This window comes from Panthera tigris, chromosome X (genome assembly GCF_018350195.1).
Source record: "Panthera tigris isolate Pti1 chromosome X, P.tigris_Pti1_mat1.1, whole genome shotgun sequence".
NCBI classification, from domain to species: Eukaryota; Metazoa; Chordata; class Mammalia; order Carnivora; family Felidae; genus Panthera; species Panthera tigris.
The window spans coordinates 88,437,431-88,449,744 of NC_056677.1; the positions used below are offsets into that span (position 1 = coordinate 88,437,431).

General features: G+C 37.1%; 1 protein-coding gene and 1 pseudogene across 3 annotated transcripts in view; both read left to right on the forward strand.

The window, feature by feature from the left end:
• The window catches only part of COL4A5 (collagen type IV alpha 5 chain), a 236,354-nt gene that overhangs the window by 41,253 nt on the left and 182,787 nt on the right, over positions 1-12,314 (forward strand). The window lies entirely within an intron of this gene.
• Positions 1,304-1,663, forward strand: LOC102949431 (annotated as a pseudogene).

Sequence of the window (12,314 nt, forward strand, 5' to 3'; positions counted from 1 at the left end):
CCTGGGTTTGTTTGTGTGTATCTATTCCTGGGCTCTTTACTCTGTTCCACTGATATGGGTGTCTCTTTTTTCATTAATAACATACTGTCTTGATTACTGTAGCTATATGGTAAGCCTTAATATTAAGTAGACAGATTCGTCTTCCCACTTTATTCTTTTTTCTCAAGGTAGTTTTAGGTATTCTAGTGCCCATTTTATATACATTTTATAATTAGTTTGTGTCAACAAGTCCTTGATGGAATTTTGATTGGAATTAATCAAACCTACAGATCAATTTGGGAGAATTGACATATTTTCTATGTAGAGTCTTCCAATGCATGAGCATGGTATGGCACTCCATTATTTAGGTTTTTCTACCCAAAATAGTCTCTTTTGTGTTTTCCTTGTTTTGGTGTCAGATGAGACTACATACAATAATCTGAATTTCAAAGTTTAGGCTTGCTGAGAATGGTTAAATTCATTACTGTTCATTCACTATTTATTTACTTATTCATTCATTCATTCATTCATTCATTCATTCACAATGCAGATATATTTATCTTGCTCCATTGCAATTGATAGATACTATTTTATTTGCAGCATTAATATTGATTTTAAAGGTTATAACCCTATAAACAAATGAGAAACTGTACTAAGGAAAGGACATTAATGTTGTACACTAAGGAATTTTTGTAATGATATTTACTGTAAAGATTTCTGTCTTTGGTACTAAATAAATATGATGGGATGAGGGAGGGATTCCTGACTAAAGGAATAGGATTTAGCAGAGGGAGGGTATAATCTTTGAAAATTTTCTTATTTGGCAATTTTAACCCCAGTATCAAGAGAAAGAGAGGGTATTAAGAGAGTCAACTTAGGAGGTAGGACTAAGTAATTACATATTTAGGAAAGAGTAGAAATATAAGGGCTGTACTGGAGAGATCCCATTAATGGAGTAATGCAAACCTTTAGGTAAGTTTGTAACTCTTCCTTGAAATAGGAATATCAATTTTTCTTGAGTTTTTTTTGAGTCATTTATTCATTTAACAAGTATTTATGGAGCCCCTACAGTTTTCCCGTATTTTGCTGGGGTCTGGCAACATATAGCTGTTAAAAGTCAGGATCCCAAGACCCAGCAGTTGCTCGCTCCCTTGCTCCCTTTGTGTGGTACCTGCTTCCAGTGGCCCTGAAGGTTTGTGGGCCAGGGGTGGCCCCAAATATTAGGAAGTGAAGGGGGAGCAGGTGTTCAGGTCTAACTGCTTGGCGGCACACTTGCAGTGAGCCTTGGAATGAGGAGGAAACTGCAAGGATAGACCCAGGAGCAATGGCATCCAAAGAGAAACAAGCGGTGAAAAATCTCAACATGGAAAATGCCCAGCAGGAAAATGAAAGAGAACAGGGCCCTGTGCAGAATGGAGAGGAATCACTCAATTTGAGAGGGAGTGAAAGCCAGAAGCCTGGAGGAAATGTCAGGCTGGGGCCAATGAGATGACTTGTCCCTAATTTTCAGTGGAACATACCTAACAGGCATATTGATCACAATCAAGAGGGAGATGATGTAGAAAAGTTCATAGAGCAGATGATGGAAATCTAGAGAAAGACTAAGGAGCAGCAAATGAGGCATCATAAGTGCTTCCAAACTCCTGAACCTGATAATCATTATGACTTTTGCCTTATACCTTGAATCCTAAGTTTTTCACTGAGGTTAATAATGTGGCCTCTGCTCTACAAGCTTGTAGTCTTGTGATTTCATTTTTTTGTAAACCTTTTGATGTTTCTACTTACCAATTTATAATTAAATATTGTTTTGTCTCAGTATAAAACTTTCTGTCCAGTAGGGCAATTTCACTTAATTTTAGGAAAAACTATCCTTTTCACAATATTAAATTAATAAAGCGGTTTAAAAGCAAAAAAAAAAGTATCCCTGAGTTCATGGAATTTAAAATGTGATATGACAAGTAATATAGCAATAATAGCATCTATATAGATTTATTTCAGCAAGTAAATGGCATGATAAATTTATTATTTGAATAGGCCTATTTATGGTATTAGTAGTAAGTACAAAATGGAATACCAACCTTGTATATCAGTTTTTAAGTTACAAGGATATTTCTGGTTTTACTAATTTTTTAAGGTTTTGGATTTCTGCATATTTGAATTTATTGATTTGATTGTCAAATGAATTAATTATGACTTATATAGGTGTTTTCTGAGCCATCAGAAACCTTGCGACGGACTCTGTGCTGACAGCTCAGAGCCTGAAGCCTGCTAAGATTCTGTGTCTTAGCTGAGCCATCCATTTTAAGTATATTTAGTGAATTGGTAATATATGTCAAAAGGAAAGACATATACAACCTTTGATATGAGAAATCGACATTAATAAATGGCTGATAATGTTAAAAATATGAGTTGCATTGTATTTTCCTCTTTATTCAAAAAAGATCAGGGAGTCTGTAGAAACCTTTGAAATGTTCATATTTAAATAGATATCCTGGAAAGCAAAACAAGTACGCTTCCTGACATGTTACAGTTGAAACCCACTTTATCTTTTTAAAAAATTTTTAAAATGTTTATTTATTTTTGAGAGACAGGTGGGGAGGGGGAGACACAGAATCTGAAGCAGGCTCCAGGTTCTGAGCTGTTGGTTGGCACAGAGCCCTATGCAGGGCTTGAACTAGTGAACTGTGAGATCATGACCTGAGTTGAAGTCAGACGATCAACCGAGCTACCCAGGTGTTCCGAAGCCCACTTTAAAATATGTTTTAGGGGTACCTGGGTGGCTCAGTTGGTTAGGCGTCTGACTTCAGCTCAGGTCATGATCTCATGGTTCATGGGTTCAAACCCCACATTGTCTCTCTGCTGAGAGCTCGGAGCCTGGAGCCTGCTTCAGATTCTGCCCCTTCTTTGTTTGCACTCTCTTTCTCAAAAATAAACAGTTTTAAAAAATTTAAAAAAAGAAAAAATATGTTTTAAATTGACATGTTTATAGGAATATTGGGAATGAGTATATATTTCAAACTGCTGATTCCTTTGTATATTTCATTTGTTAGAGCACAACCATTTATTTTTACTTTTAAAAATTCCTTTTGAATATTTTGAATTGTTGAACTTCCTCTTCCTTTTAAAACCGTTTTTTAATGTTTATTTACTTTTGAAGGAAAGAGAGACAGCATGAACGGGGGAGGGGCAGAGAGAGAAGGAGACACAGAATCCGAAGTGGGCTCCAGGCTCTCAGCTGTTAGCACAGAGCTTGACACTGAGCTTGAACTCACCATGAGATCATGACCTAAGCTGAAGTCAGAGGCTTAACCGACTGAACCACCCAGGCGCCCCTGAATTTCCTATTCTTAATGAATTCCTTATTTATGTATTTCTTTTTGAGATATTAGTGATTTTCACTATTTGCTTTCTCTACTATTCTCAGTAAACACATTTCTGGAAAATTTCCCATAAATTACTAAGGAAGATTAAAGGGATATCTAGTTTTGTAAGGAATGATATTCCCAGGGTTTTCTGTGAAGATCTGAATTTTCATGAAATAGAATTGCATAAAACACGGTATCTCATGTAGCTGCCTTTTATAAAAAGACATATCTATTAAAATATTTATAATTTCAATCAAATTAATCAATACAATGTGATTTGTTTGAATTTTGATTAGAGAAACAGTCTTTTATTTTGGGAACTGGTAGGTATAATCTGGGTTATGAGAACTAGATATCCAGTCTAGCCCAAGATATGGGTGGAGTGGTTATTGTAGAATGGAACTGTAGAGCATTCCAAGAGTGAGGCAGCGAAAAGAAGATAAATTGTTTTTGAGCTTCAAGATTCCATATTGTCTATATGTATTTATTTTGTTCTTTTTTTCTCTACCTCATAGTGTACCTGGCCAACATAGCCTTTGAGGCCATTCTGTATCATGACCTCTTGGCTTTGTTCCCATTGCTACCTACATTAATCTCTTGTTTCCTAGTTCAAATTCATGGGAGGAAATCTGCTCAATCTGTTTTTTTATTTTTCATGCTGGCCACCTCCTCCTAGTCTACTGGCCAGTCAATGGATTGGTTATTTTTGAGTTACATTGCTCCTTCCTGGTCTATAATTACCCATAGTCATGCATGGGAATTCTGGGTCATATAGTATAAAACATGACTGTCTGTGGCTGACTTTGTTTAGGAACAGTGGGCAGGACCATCTCACTTAGCAAGGACTTTAGTTGTCACTGTGATTAATAATAGTAAAGGGTAATTTATGAAAATATGCTACCTTCAAGTAGGCTTATTTAGGCCTAAAAGCCAGTTTTTAGAAAGAATACCTACGCTGTGTTATACTTATCTGGGGTGTCATGTTGATTCAGAGTTGTCTTAGTTCTTGGTTTTAGAAAGTTTGGGGTGCCTGGGTGGCTCAGTCTGTTAGGTGTCTGACTTCGGCTCAGGTCATGATCTCACAGTTTGTGGGTTCGAGCCTTGCGACGGACTCTGTGCTGACAGCTCAGAGCCTGAAGCCTGCTAAGATTCTGTGTCTCCCTCTCTCTCTGCCCTTTGCCTGCTCACACTCTGTCTCTCTCTCTCTCAAAAATAAATAAACATTAAAAAAAATTTAAAAAGAAGAAGGTTGCTGGTACCCTAAAGTGTGCATTGCACATATTACTCTTGGGAAAATGGACAAATTTCAGGTCTTCATTTTACAATATTTATATGTATTGCATTAATATAATAAAGTGTAAATCGTTTGGATACTATCTACTGGTAGTTCATTATCCAGTTTGAACCTCTTTGACTTTACAGAGATAACATTGGTTTGGTTTATCTATTCAGGCCTGTGTCAGTCTTTCTGTAGACTGAGCCAAGAATACAAATGCAACTGTGCATACCATACATGTAAAACTTAAAAACATTTTAAACCAAGTTTACAAACTATTAGCTAGAATAATGTATTCTCATGTTTTGACATATGCCTTTATAATGAACTGGAAGGTTAGGTTCAAGTTTAGAATTCTCAGACTCCTCACAGGTTAACACTAGAATATGATTGCACTGGGAAATCTGACTTCTAATGCTTGGCTGGCCTTCTCTTTAGATACCTGACTTTGTCTTGCATGAGGGGCCTTACTCTAACGTAGGTTTCACTCCAGCCTATCTATATAAGCTCTGTCCATGGTTCCGACTTGCTTTTACACCCCCTTGGAGCCAATAGTAGGCATATAGATAGCAAGATCCCCCCTCCGGAACAACACTTCAAAATGGGTTCCAAGAGAGAATTAAGCCATAATACCCTAAGGCATTCATTAGATAAAAATAATAAAATTGCACCATATTTGGGAGAATGGGTAAAATGGTTACACGAATAATTTTCTTTAGGGCTTAAGAAAAGCTAGTGAGCTGAGAAAAGCTGGTGGAGAGAAGACCTGAAGAAGAGGTCCGTGTGGGCTCATGCTCATGAAAGTGGCTTAGGGATATTTGGCCAACATACAGTGTATACAGTGTGCTCCTGGTGGGGGATATTTTGGCAGGAAATTTGGGGATCTTTGGTACTCAAATTATGATCTAGAAGGGGGAGGCACAGGCTTCTGATGGTTCTTTCCCTTCGGCCCCATAGATTCCTCTCCTAGAACTAGGAGCAGCTTAGGAATGGCTAGAGTGAGGTCTGCTAAATTATGGGGCCCCTCTTGCCCATAGCAAAGTGTGGCACTTCATCCATTAATTGTTTTTCACTTTTTAACTTTTTGATGCTATGCTGATTTTTTGTGTGTTTTTTTAAAAATATAATTTATTGGGGGCACCTGGGTGGCTCAGTCGGTTAAGCCTCCGACTTCGGCTCAGGTCATGATCTCGCGGTCCGTGTGTCCGATTTTGGCTCAGGTCATGATCTCACGGTTCGTGGGTTCGAGCCCCGTGTCGGGCTCTGTGCTGACAGCTCAGAGCCTGGAGCCTGTTTCGGATTCTGTGTCTCCCTCTCTCTCAGACCCTCCCCCATTCAGGCTCTGTCTCTCTCTGTCTCAAAAATAAAATAAACGTTAAAAAATTAAAAAAAAATAAAAATATAATTTATTGTCAAATTGGCTTCCATACAACACCCAGTGCTCATCCCAACAAGTGCCCTTCTCAATGCCCATCACCCATTTTCACTCTCCCCTAACCCCATCAACCCTCAGTTTGTTCTCCGTATTGAAGAATCTCTTATGGTTTGCCTCCGTCCCTTTCTGTTAGTAACTTTTCACCTTCCCTTCCTCCATGGTCTTCTGTTAAGTTTCTCAAGGTCCACATATGAGTGAAAACATATGATATCTGTCTTTCTCTGACTGTCTTATTTCACTTAGCATAATACCCTCCAGTTCCATCCACGTTGCTGCAAATGGCATGATTTCATTCTTTCTCATTGCCGAGTAGTATTCCATTGTATATATAAACCACATCTTCTTTATCCATTGATCAGTTGATGGACATTTAGGCTCTTTCCATAATTTGGCTATTTTGAATGTGCTGCTATAAACATTGGGGTACATGTGCCCCTATGCATCAGCACTCTTGTATTCCTTGGGTAAATTCCTATTGCTGGGTCATAGGGTAGTTCTATTTTTAGTTTTTTAAGGAACCTATGCGTCAGCACTCCTGTATCCCTTGGGTAAATTCCTAGCAGTGCTATTGCTGGGTCATAGGGTAGTTCTATTTTTAGTTTTTTGAGGAACCTCCACACTATTTTCCAGAGCGGCTGCACCAGTTTGCATTTCCACCAACAGTGCAAGAGGGTTCCTGTTTCTCCACCTCCTCGCCAGCATCTGTAGTTTCCTGATTTGTTCATTTTAGCCCCTCTGACCAGTGTGAGGTGGTTTCTCAGTGTGGCTTTGATTTGTATTTCCCTGGGGGAAAACTGAGAACTTTCCCCCTGAGATTAGGAACATGACAGGGATGTCCACTCTCACCACTGTTGTTTAACATAGTGTTAGAAGTCCTAGCATCAGCAATCAGACAACAAAATGAAATAAAATGCATCAAAATTGACAAAGAAGAATTCAGACTTGCACTTTCCTCGGATGATGTGATACTCTACATGGAAAACCCGAAAGACTCCACCAAAAGCCTGCTAGAACTGATACATGAATTCAGCGAAGTCGCAGGGTAATTTTTTGGCTTGAAAGAATGTTTAGATGTAATCAGACTTGATTCTGATGCCATTGAACATGGCAGAGTAGGGAACCCCCAGAATTTATCTTTCTACACAAATAGCAAATTAGCAAATATTCTCAGAATCAACTTTATTGGCAATCTGGAAACTAACAAAAAAAAATATAGCAACTAGGCAAATGCTTAATCAAGGAAGAAGCAGTTGAATTCCAGTTAAAGAGCTTGGTGGTGTTTTAACTTACCTAGTCTCCATTCCCTGCTCTCTAGTTTGGCAGAAGCTTTGAAGACAACAGTCCACATTCCTTGTACACGTTTCTAGAATTGGAGGGAGTAAAGGTGGCCTCATTCTTAAGGAACTGTGGTGGTTTATTTTGACCAGTTTGGTGGCTCCCTGAAGGACTAGCTCAAAAGACTTGCCCTTATTTTGCCTAACTCAGAACTCTCCCAAGGCTGAGGCAGCTACTTGGGAGGCACTTGTGGAAAACACTTAAAGGCAAATATATTAACCACCACCTCCCATGGCAAGGAATAACAGACAAACAAGATCAACTGAAAATAATATCTGGGTGTACAAATATCTCTTTGAGACCCTGCTTTTAATTCTTTTGTGTACTCAGAAGTGAAATTGCCGGATCATATGGCAATTCTATTTTTAATTTTTTGAGGAACTGCCATACCGTTTTCCGTAGCAGCTATACCATTTTGCATTTCCACTAACAGTGTTCAAGGACTCCGATTTCTCCACATTCCTACCAACCCAAATTATTTTTTTTATAAAAGTCATCCTAATTTTTGGAGGTGCTATCTCATTGTGGTTTTTGATTTGCATTTGCCTAATGATGTTGAGAATCTTTTCATGTACTTGGCCACTTCTATATCCTCTTTGGAGAAATACCTATTCAAATCTTTTGTCTTTTTTTTTTTTTTTTTTACCACGTTGTTTGTTTTTGAGTTGTAAAAGTTCTTTATATATTCTGGATATTAATCTCTTTTCAGATATGAATTGAACATGTTTCCCATCCCATAGGTTGCCTTTTCACTTTGTTGATTGTGTCCTTTAATGCACAGAAACTTTTGTATTTGATATAGTCCAGTTTATTTTTTTTACTTTTGTTGCCTGTGCTTTTGGTGTCATGTCCAAGAAATCATTGCTAAATCCAGTATGATTCATGAAGCTTTTCTTATATGTTTTTTTTCTAAGAGTTTTAGGGTTTTAACTCCTTATGTGTAGGTTTCAGCCCATTTTGAGGTTGTTTTTATTTTTTATTTTATTTTTAAATGTTTATTTATTTTATTTTTTTTTTAGAGAGAAAGAGAGAGAGAGCCATGAAGGGGCAGAGAGAGAGGGAGAGGGAAATCCCAAGCAGGCTCCACACTGTCAGCACAGAGCCTAATGCGGGGCTCCAGCTCACAAACTGTGAGATCGTTACCTGAGCCAAAACCAAAAGTCAGATGTTTAACCAACTGTGAGCCAACCAGGCACCCCTATTTTTATTTTTTTATTATTTTATTTTGTTTATGTTTATTTTTGAGAGAGAGAGAGATACAGAGTGTGCGCAGGGGAGGGGCAGAGAGAGAGGGAGACACAGAATCTGAAGCAGGCTCCAGGCTCTGAGCTGTCAGCACAGAGCCTGATTTGGGGCTTGAACTCACGAACCATGAGATCATAACCTTAGCTAAAGTCGGATGCTTAACCAACTGAACCACCCAGGTGCCCTCCCTGTTTTTATTTTTCAAATGTAACATTCATCATTAAAGATGAAAAGGAAGGATGGAAATGGTAGAGTGAGAGAGATTTAACTTGCTGTATATAGCTAATTGGACAAGTAAAATGGACAAGTAAAATATTTAACACAACTGTAGGGATTCCTGCTTATTAGTAAAATTTTATTCTATAGAGATTGAAAGCTATTCCAAAAATGTCTGGCCATTTCTATTGCACTATAACCTATAATTTAAATTTTGACTATTGTTCTTTTATTATGATATGTAGAAGCTAACCCATCTCTTGTGAGCAGATGGGTTGATGAGTTTTGCACGGGTATGGAAAATCATTGAGTCTTTTATAGGATTTGTAATTCTTTGACTCTAGATAAGATAGTATATATAAACTCCTAAATAGTACCTGGTTCTGCTACATTTCTCTTTCTTCCAAGCCCAGCTCTTAAATCCTTACTGTGTCACTTGCACCTTCTGATGGGCATTTTTATTATGTTAAGTATGGGTGGTTATCATTTTCATCTTTATAGAGAAAGCATTGTAAAATGGATTTTAAATGGGTTATTTTGTAGCTATTGAGTTATTGAGTAGCTATTGAGACTTTGCAAAGAGATGGAGAATTTTTTAAAAGATATGTTTTTTTAAATTTTTTTATGTTTCATTTATTTGTGAAAGCCAGAGAGACAGAGCACGAGTGGGGGGAGAGGCAGAGAGAGAGAGGGAGACAGAATCTGAAACAGGCTCCAGGTTCCGAGCTGTCAGCACAGAATCTGATGCGGGGCTTGAGCTCACAGACTGCAAGATCATGACCTGAGCCGAAGTCGCACGCTTAACTGACTGAACCACCCAGGTGCCCCTAAAAAGATAGCAATGGTAGATGGGGCTCAGTAAGTGAGTCTCGAATTGTCCATTTATTTTAGGGATCTTATTCGTTAAAAAATAGAGAACACTAGGGGAAAAGACTCTCGATTTTATTAACTAAATGCACTTCATGCATATAAAGCAATTTGAGCAGAATGAATTCAGAGGGAAAATGAAAGAGGAAAGTAACAATTTCACTTCATAAGTTACTAACTAAAGTAGTGAGTATTTAAGAAGTGTACTGGGACAGCCTGTAGACAAGTTAAAGTTTTTTCTTAATTAAGACTTCTTTGAAGAGTTGAATTTAGTGACTGGGCTGTTTTTATGTAGTGTTTTTTTTATGTTGGTTTTTATTTACATACTTCATGTTAGTGAGTCACATCATCAGTAGAAATCATATGGCAACAGATATGCTGTTGTTTAACTCCAGTTCTGATTTTCTTAAAAACGAAATGTATGTACAGTGTAGTTTCTCTGTTATCCAGGGATTACGGGTCTATATAGCCATCAAATAAAGTACCATATATCACTAGAGTAAACTCTCCAATTGCATGGGGGATTAACCAGCATTTATAAGGTATGTCTTGTATCTCCAACATAAAAGAACTGATGTAAAGAATGGTATCATATAAATGTTCTTTGAAATTTTAACCAATTTTCAGTTTTAATTGTATTGTAAATTAGCATTTTGCCAGCAATAGGGTAAAGATGTAACTGAAGTACCTTATAATACAGTGTTGAGTTGTGACTATGCTTTGTTTACATTGTGGTTTATTTTGATAATTGCCTGATGCTGAGAAAATAATTTTAAAAATCTCAATAAGAAAACAGATCACAACTATTTAAGGCTACATTACTTCTTTCTTGTTTTTATAAACTAATTTTGGGGGCACCTGAGTGGCTCACTTGGTTAAACATCCGATTCTTGATTTCAGCTCAGGTCATGACCCCAGGGTCCTGGGATCCAGCCCCACATTGGGCTCCATGCTGAGAGTGGAGCCTGCTTAAGATTCTCGTTCTCTCTCTCTCTCTCTCTCCCTCACCCTTCCTCCGTTCTGCCCCTCTCCCCCAGTCTGCTCTCTCTCTCTAAAAAAATTATAAACTAATTTTTAAGCACAAGGCTACATTTAAGGCTGTTTTTGACTAAAACAATTTTAATACTGAGCTCTGTGTGTAGTTTTGCAGAATTTCTCTGCAAATCCAAACAGATGTAGCATTATGGAGACTACATAAAAGAAGCTGCTTCAAGGTATAACAAGACCCATCATTGAATTGCTTGAAATGATTATTCTAGAAAAATGATTCACTCTAACACATGCATTTTCTCATGGGTCAGCATTTTATATAAGGGATTCTTATGGCAAATGGGTGATAGGAAGGGCGAAAAAACAGGAAAGACCCATAAATAAAGATATAATCAGCTGCAGTTAGTACAAGGGGCAGGAGGTAAGAGAACATCTAGTTCTTCTATTTTGACATGCTAAATCTTTTATAGACAAGAACATATTTCTAGTTTCAATACGTTTATGCTATTTTCTTAATTTGTATTTCAGCATTCAATAAGCATGTACTTCCAGAAGGACTTTGGTCTGTCATTATAAATTAAACATGTTTTTTTGCAGGTGTGTTGTTCAGTGCATTTATAGGATAGATAAAGTAGAGAGAGATTTATGTGGAAATAATTGTTTTTATACATACTCATCTGAGTCACCCACATGTTCTCAAAATGACTTATATGTATTAAGATATATGAGTGGCAGATTATATGCTGCAGAAATAACACTGATTTTGTAACAATTAACATAAAATTAAGCTTTTCCACTCTCTCATTTTATCAATTCCCATGACTGAAGTACTTAGATGATGAGTACTTAGACACTGAATACTTATTTAGATGTACAGTTGATGTGTTCAGACTCTGGGTTAGAGCAGGATGCTTAAAAACTCAGTTGTGAATATTTAAAAAGAAGGACAAAGGTGGAGGAATCACACTACCTGATATTAAGGCCTGCTACCTAGCTACAGTTAGTCAACATAGCTGTGGTAAAGGTAGAGGGGTGGACACATGGATTAATGAAGCAGAATAGAGAATCAGGAAATAGATCTACATAAATATTTCCATCTAATTCATGACAAAGAAATAAAAGCAGTTCAATTGAGGAAGGTAGCTTTTTCAATAAATGATGCTGAAGCAGTTGGACATCCATAGACATAAAGATGAACCTTGACCTAAACTTCACATTTTTAAAACAATTAACTCAAATGGATCATGGAAATAAATGTAGAAATAAAAGTTTAAAACTTTTAGAAAAAAAAATAAGAAAATTCTCAGTACTTAGTGCTAAGTGAAGAGTTCTTACACTTGATGCCAAAATCCCAATTCATGTGAGGAAATAGTAATACATTATACTTCATCCAATTTAAAAACATTTGTTCTGTGAAAGTCTTTGTTAAGAGTGAAAATACAAGCTATAGACTGGGAATAACTATTTGTAAAACACATATGCAACAAAGGATTAGTATCTAAAATATATAAAAAGCTCAAAGCTCATCATTAGAAGAATCTTGTTAGAAAAGGGGTAAAATATATGAATATACATTTCATATAAAAGGATACACAGATGACACTTT